Source organism: Rhinichthys klamathensis, unplaced genomic scaffold (assembly GCF_029890125.1).
Source record: "Rhinichthys klamathensis goyatoka isolate OS25496 unplaced genomic scaffold, OSU_Roscu_1.1 h1tg000223l_1, whole genome shotgun sequence".
NCBI lineage: Eukaryota > Metazoa > Chordata > Actinopteri > Cypriniformes > Leuciscidae > Rhinichthys > Rhinichthys klamathensis.
In genome coordinates, this window is record NW_026606747.1 from 4,262,710 (window position 1) to 4,271,498 (window position 8,789).

Below are 8,789 nucleotides of genomic sequence, written 5' to 3' on the forward strand. Positions count from 1 at the left end.
TGTGGAGGCAACGCTTGAGAAAGACACTCCTGAGTAATTCAGCTATCCTCAATGCGATCTCCTCTCTTCGCACGGAACTTCTTTTAATCAAATCTGACATTGGGGAAATTATTGACTCAAAGATCGAGCAGCTCGCTGTCACTAATCGAGGGGAATTGTCGGCATTCAAAAACGAGGCCAACGCGGCAATTTCAGAGATTAAAGTTACGGTGGACGATCATGCTGCGAAATTAACGAGCCTGGAAAATCATGCTTCCACTTCTTCTGACACAATGGATAAGGTGGAACAAGATTTGGGAAAGCTAAAGCTTACAGTGGAGCAGCTCACAGAAAAATGCACAGACCTCGAAAGCCACAGCAGAAGACAAAACATCCGCATACTGAACATTAAAGAGGGCGCTGAATCCGGAGTTAAACCTAGAGATTTCGTTGTTTAACTCCTTGCAGAGGCCCTGTCACTAGACAAACCCCCGCACGTGGACCGCCTACTGTGGTAAAGCGACGCGCACTCTTCAAATGTGCGATGGAGTTGTTGAAGGATAAGCCTGGAGTTAAATACGGACTACAATATCCAGCGAAACTGAGAGTCTCGCACAACGGCAAAGAGTATTTCTTCACCGATCCGGACAAAGCGGTCAAGTTTGCTGAAGGTAACTTTGAAATTCCAGGACCAGTCTAAGGAACGCTGTTGTTGGACTGAGTCAATTACGATCAACATAACGTGACGAAAACACGTTGACTGTTTACATGATGTTTTTGAAATTCATGTCGTGTTGTTACATTGAGATGTTCACCCTGAACTCTTTAATTCAATTCAATTCAAATTTATTTGTAAAGCGCTTTTCACAATACATATTGTTTCAAAGCAGCTTTACAGATAGTGCATTTTCAGAAATGTACATAGAAAGATACAGTTAGTTAATCATGTATTAATTTAGGGCATAACATATCGCCGGCGTTGAGTCGTCTCTTCACAGGCGTTTAGTCATCTCATCGCAGGTGTTGGGGCATCTGAAGTCTCCATGAGAGGCTGGATACAAACTGGAGCTGACCAACGCTATTTACCTCGGGACTAGCGTCGGGATAACAGCAGAAAAGCAGATGGGAAATAATTAGCATAGCTGCTGTTCATAATATTAATGCATTCGATCTGATTCAACTGTGGTATAAAAGGTAAGCATTATGTGAATGCTTGGCTAAAGAGATGCGTCTTTGATCTAGTTTTAAATTGCGACAGCGAGTCTGAGCCTCGAACAATATCAGGAAGGCTATTCCAGAGTTTAGGAGCTAAATGTGAGAACGCCCTCCCTCCTTTATTGGACTTAGATATCCTAGGAATGACCAGAAGCCTCGAATTTAGTGATTTTAAAGAACGCGATGGGATTGTAGGGCGATAGAAGGTCCATTAAATACACAGGAGCTAAACCATTTAGGGCTTTATAGGTCAGTAGTAATACTTTGTAATTGATACTGAACTTAATAGGTAACCAGTATAGAGATGATAAAATTGGTGTTATATGATCATATTTTCTTGACCTAGTAAGAACTAATAAACACCGGGAACACCTTAGAGGACTTCCAGACTCTCTGTCAGCAGCTGTCAGATGAGCAACAAGTTATAACCGGTACATCCTGTTGGGAAAATTGCTTTTTGCATATTTTTTTAACTTCTAATGGCTATTGCAATGTTGTTGTTGTTGTTGTTGTAGTAAGGTAGTATTTATCGACAACATATTTTTTACAGCGTTAGTCATGGACAAAGGCTTAAGAACAGATCAAAATAATTTCTGATCTATCACTATGCTCAGAAGGAAAAAAATAAATTTTCTAAGGGCAATCTTAACTTGTGTCCATGACTGTAATTGCTACAGTTGATTCCACATTGCTTCATAATATAAACTGTGTATAAACAGTACACATACAAAAAAAAAAAAAAAAGCTATGTGATATCATCATATATACAGTATTTCTATTTATTTACAATATTATGTTCCTTTTTTCCTCAGAGAAAGATATCAAGAGGAAATATAAAAACCTTCGTACTGTATTTTCGCGGGAGCACGGCATGGTTTTGAAGAGCAGCTAATCGGGGGCCGGAGCTGAAGAGGTTTACCTCCCCAAGTGGAAGTATTACCACATCCTGTCTTTTCTCCGTGACCCCTGCACCCCTGAAGAAAGTTCTGACAATTTGACAACAGTTTTGGCTGTTCCCTCAACATCCCAGTTCCCAGAGAACATCACATCTTCTCCTTCCACATCCACTCCTACAACTCCACCACAACCCCAACACCACAAGTCTGTGTCTGTAGCTTTATACATTTTTTGCTTTTTGGGCTCAGAGGCCATGCAGTATGCTATGGGTTTCCTGAAAAGAAAGGCCTCCTCACCACACAGTGGTTTTTTACATTACTTAGAAAGTTGCCTAGAAAACCTGCCAGACAACAAGGCGAAGAAGCTGAAAAGCCAGATAATAGAGTTGGCTCACTCTGTCCAAGATGAGGAGTAGTATGTAGTATGTATAGTAATTAAACAGTAATTTAACTTTCATTGTGTATTTTATATTTTGCATTTGGGTACATGTATTTGATTGTGACATTTTGTTTATTATATTTTTGTATTCTGCATTTTAAACAAATGGAGAATGTATAGTACCTGTTATTTAACTTATTTAAAGGGATTCTATGCAGTTTTTTTATAGCTTAACTGAACAGCTTCAGAGTTATTGAAATGGTTATATGACTTCTTTCGGGTTGAATTGTGGCCTTCTCGCCCCCCCCCTGGTGCCTGTGAGCAGAAAAATCTCACTTGCAACTTTGGTGCGGCGGGCCGCCGGCCTCAGCGTCAGGAAGTATCGCGTGATATCAGCTCTCGCGATGTAACATATTCCTTTACGGCACTGCACACATACACACCCCCATCCAGGAACAATGTAGAGAGGGATGGAGTTTGTCACACTATCGTCATGGCTGAGCCGGCATATAAGATGCAGAAAGCTATGAAAGCATTGTCGGAGGAACAGAGAAAGAGGAAACGGCAGACTGACCGAGCGAGGAGTCAGACACAACACGAGCATAGGCGTAATTTGCGGGTGTGAAATGTCCCCATTGAAACATCTGTCCCCATTGAAACGTTTGTATTGGATGTACCAATACAAACAAATAAAACTTCTCCAGTTAACTCTAGTAGAGCATTCATTTCGTTCGTTTGTTAAATAAAAGGCGATCTGAAATGTGTTGTTTTTGAAATCAAGTGACCAATGTGCTTGCCGCTCACAGACTGTTGCCGTGCGATCAGTGGCGTGGACTGAGAGACTCTCTATATTTGTTACGGTGAAATCACAAAACCTAATGAACTTGTCCCTGCTTGATATACAATCACTAATACACAACCGGTTTTGATGAGGAAAATAAACTATAGGCTACTACTAGTACGGATTAGAACCCAGAACCTCTGCTCTGACACACTTGGCAAAAGTTCTGCCACTGGACCATTAAAGTTCATGGAGATAATTGTCGGATCTATGTATTTAATCACGTGAAAATTCTCACCACTAACAACATATATTAGATCTCATTAAACGACAAATTAAACAATGCACTATTGTATACTATGTAACACGTCACGCTCTGCGTGAGTGGTATTTACGACATTAACGTTAAATACAAGTTCTCCACAGCGACTCTAGGGGTCACTGTTTGACAAAAACGGGATTCCTGCCTGGTGTCCCTTTAATAGTAATAGTTTGCATTTGGCTGGGTGGCTGAAATAAAAATAAAAACAAACAAAATGTTTTTGTAGCATTTCATTCATTATCGTCTTTTTGTATCCTGCATACTGTATTAAAAAGATGGGTAGAGGTTATGGCAGTGTGGAGGAAGAATAAGTAGTCAAGACATTGCGTTCTCTTGCCAGCTTACTGCTCCGTTTGTGTTGAAGTAGCTGCAGTGCTCCTCTCTCACTTGTTTTGCCTGAAAAGATGAATTTCTGTCTGAGGAAGCTGCAATACATTCTGGTTCTTCCCTCCAAGCTCCGTGAATAAGTCGACCCGTTTCTGTGTCCTCCTGATCCACAAGACTGGGAGGTGTGTAGGTGTAACGGGTAAGAGATTCAGTTCTTAGGTAATTGTGAAGAACACATGCTGCCTTTGTTATTATTACAGCCTTTGAAGGCTCCAGTGCGATTGCTTGGCGAAAAACTCTGAATCTGTTTGCCAAGATTCCAAAAACATTCTCAACACAACGACGTGCACGAGAGAGCCTGTAGTTAAAGTTTCGCTTGTTGTTATCCAGTTGTGTCCTTGGGTATGGTCTCATCATCAATGTCTTCAAACCAAAGGTCTCATCTGGCACGAGAACATAAGGGACAGGGGTTTGACGTCCAGGCAGGTCTTCTATTGATGGTATGTTCAGTGTGTTGTCTTCCAATGCCCGGCTCAGCCCACACTTGGCCCAAACTCCCCCGTCGCTAACTCTGCCATTTGTCCCTACATCAATATAAATAAATGTCAGGTCCGCATTTACTAGAGCCATGAGAACTATTGAATTGAAACCTTTGTAGTTATAGTAATGGGACCCTGAATTTGGTGGTGGAAGGATCTTGACATGCTTGCCATCTAAGGCACCAATGCAATGTGGGAAGTTCCACCTCTCCTCAAATCTGATGGAGATGTGTTTCCACTCCTCTTCTGTGGATGGTACTTTGAGGTAACCCTGTTGTAATGCCTTGTAAAGAGCCTCACAGGTCTCGACCACAATCCTGGAAATGCTGTGCCTACTAACCCGGAATGTGTATTCCGTTCGGAAGGTCTGTCCTGTGGCCAAGTACCTCAATGTTATTGCCAGTTTCTCCCCAACAGGTATTGCCTCCCTCATCACTGTGTCTTGCCTTCTTAATGATGGTTCCAGCAGGCTTACCAGACTGTTAAATGTGTTTTGCCCCATTCTTAACCAGTTTCTGTAACCAGGAGCATCTTCGTCAGCCAGCTCTCTCAGTAGTTGGCTGTAACACCCCCTCTTCCTCCTGAGCAGCCATCTTCTGGTCCATGTCCTTTTTTCTTTTTTGCTAAAATGAATGAAATTAAAAGGTTACCCGATTAATTTGTTAACATGTTATGACACAGTGATATGCTATACACACACACACACATATATATATTTCCATAACAAAAATGTAATTTAGCCTCATTTAATACAAACTATTGAGTCATTAATCATATGCTTTATAGGCTACTAGCATTTTGAAAGAAAGAAAAAAGAAAAAAAAGATGGAATGTATGCATGTAATTTACAATTACCGGTAATTTATGTAATAATAATGGCAAATTATTTTTTAAGTTTTGTGTTAAAACTGATACTTAAGTAAAATCATTATTGAAGAAGCCAAGACTGTCATGAAACAGAACGACACAAATAGGTAAAGTTGCAGTAATGTTTATTGATGCACTCAGGAACAGACACGGCAGGTAAGTGAAGAGTTAGTAGACAATTTGGATGGATGGATGTGACAAAGTCTCTTATCTGTTTATAGGTGGTTGATGAGAAACGGACTGAAGACGACAGACAGGCTTGATGAAGGCTGGTTGGTTTTGAAGATTGGAAATCCGGAAGACAGGCTGAGAGATCCGATGATGCGGGTGAGAATACGAAGCAGGTAGGCTAGACGAACTAGTCGTGGCATGAGAGAGTCAGTAAGTCGATTGAGTATCAACGAGACCTGACAACTGAGTGAGAGAACTGGTGGTGTATTTAAACAGTGAGTGATTGAACCGGAGATTGGCAACAGGTGATGAAGACAGGTGCAGATGATTAGAACTCAGGGGATGTGGAACGAGTGGGCGGAGTGTATAGGTCTGGCGCTGACGCTGCTGTATCCGTGACAAAGACAACAGTGACAGCTGCAAAAGTTTCAGCATCTATCTTTGTGGTGTCTGTATCCATGGCAATAGATTTGCTCCTCTCTGATTGGCTGCTGCCAACTGTCCGTTGGCCTAACTAGTTGCTCTGTGTCTCACCTGGTTGCCCGTTGACGGCAACATTGCTCAAAAAGTTGCCCTGTGTATCATCACCTTAAGTTTATTGATTTCATGAGTTCACAACTGGAAATTATTTTTGATAGCAATGATAAGCCAGAGACTTCACCAGGACTGCTCTGGGAAACTTGTGTTATATAATATCAAGGGTCCCGAAATAAACTACTCAAAACTAAACTAATTTATTTAGGGAAACAAATGAATCGACTAGACAATGAAAACGCACTGAACCCCTCATCAGACACTCATAAGAAAATTTTACTGTTAAGGTTTGAATACAATAAACTAGTCTCTAATAAAATAAATAAAACGTTTCATTTCATTAAACAGAAAAACTTTGAATTTGGGAAGAAACCCCATAAATTATTAGCCAGACAATTGCGAAAAATAAATAGTGAAAGGACCATTCATAAAATACAGACAAAATGTGGGACACAATGTATCGCAAATAAAGAGATAAACCAATGTTTTAAAGCTGCAGTAGGGAGTTTTGAGAAAACGTTGACTTAGCCTGAACATTTGAACAAGCACAACTTACAGGTCCCACCCCCTTGCTCTCTGCTGCGCTACAGCCCTCCCTCCACAGCTCGTCCTCCACAGCGGAGCCCGTCGTGAACACGCAGGCTAGTAAACAGGGCCACCGATAACAGCGGATAAAAAGTTATATGGCACATTCACTAATAGGGACTAAACGTCAACAATATGCTTTACATTGACTATGGCCTGCCCATACTTTGACTACAAACTTGGTCCTCAAATCATTATGTATTTTGCAATAGCCTACATGTAACTTTATAATGTTGCACTCTTTCTATAAGTTATAAATAGTTAGTAAGATAATGTTAATATAATGGTAACTAACGTTACAGTATGTAAGTAATTATTCTAGCGATATATAATGCTAGATAAGGTGTGCTAGTACATTATTTCAGCAACATGACAAGCCAGTGAATTAGCAGGTTTCAATTGTTGCTTAGCAGAGTGCTTGACATTTTATCTACATGTTATGCGGCTAGAGTTTTGACACCGAGTCAATGGGCTCTGTGTAATTCTTTCTTTTTCGCTTGTTTATCGTCATCGGTCTTTTTCCTTTTACCTCTTTGTTTTATGAGCAGGTGTCAGTCGAGAATTAGCCGTTTAGGTTGTTTCTCCGTCATAAGCACAGCTGCAGCACGCCGGCAATCTTGAGTTTGAACGACGGCTCGCGCTGTGCAAGAGAGGGGTGTGATCAGCGCGTACACGAGCGTGATTGACACTGCTAAGACACTCCTCCTGGCTCTGATTGGTTGTTTCTGACCGGGAGCGTGTATTTCTGCAAATGGCAATAGGACCACTGGGAGGAGCCAGAAGAGCTTGATTTTTTTCACAGATTATCTCTCTCATATTCTACTGTCAGGACATAATGACGGTTTTAACAAATATGTAAAAAATATTTTTTACAAAAGTTACCTACAGCAGCTTTAAGGAATTTTACTCAGTTAGGGACCGTTCGGTATTTATGGAAAGGGCCACCGGAGGAAAATAGGGGAGGGTCATGTCTTTTTATTCTTTGTTGAGGGGAGGGTCATCCAACTTTTTTTAGTCTATAGGGGAGGGTCACCCAACTTTTGTATTCATCAAAACAGCTAAATTTCAAAGTGGCTTGTTTGGTGCATATTTCTTTCCATGTAGCTCTCTCGGTCTCGGCCCCCCATCGCTATCAGATTGGTCTGACCCAGAGATGCACCCAGAGAAGTCTCTGAGCTAGAGTCCAAGTCAAGTCTCAAGTCTCTGAGCTAGAGTCCAAGTCAAGTCTCAAGTCTCTGAGCTAGAGTCCAAGTCAAGTCTCAAGTCTCTGAGCTAGAGTCCAAGTCAAGTCTCAAGTCTCTGAGCTAGAGTCCAAGTCAAGTCTCAAGTCTCTGAGCTAGAGTCCAAGTCAAGTCTCAAGTCTCTGAGCTAGAGTCCAAGTCAAGTCTCAAGACTCTTGTGGTTATAAGTGTTGCATCACATACAGCGACCCATCCAGGTTGCTTAGAACACTGCATAGCTTTATATAAGGAATTCAAAGCATGTAATATGTTAGGTTACACTTTATTTCGATAGTCCACTTTAGACATTCTACTAACCATGTACATTTTTAACTACATGTCAACTAACTCTCAGAGTATTAGTAGACTGTCAGGTTATGATGTGGGTTCGGGTTTGGAGAACAAGTTGACTTGTAGTTGCCAAGTTACTTATAGTCAGTAGAATATCTGTTGGGGAACCAACAAAATAAGATATAATATATAATTAGCAGATATTAAGCCTACTAATACTCTAATGAGAGTTAGTTGACATGCAGCTGCAAAGTTACTTATAGTTAGTAGAATGTATAAAGTGGACTATCAAAATAAAGTGGTACCATATTTTATTATGACTCCTTTATCTATTAGCATACAGTATCAGCTTTGATTTTGGTATATAATCTGTGTAAACAGGCTATTGCAACATGACAAAGACACCAAGAATGCTTTACTTTTAGTTAATTTCTTTATTTTGCCTTGTAGCTTGAACATACCAAGACATAAGACCAAATATAGAAAATGATATAACTCGCAACACTAAAATTAACACACTCCTATTTAGTGCAAAACATCAGTGTAGCTAAATGCAAATAAACTATTGCATCCAAATGACATTTTTAACACTACAGTGCACTTCCAAAACATTCAAATGCTCAAAATCTTTAGTGTAAATGTGAAGCAACTGACCAACTTATGGCATGTAACTTGTTAAGAAC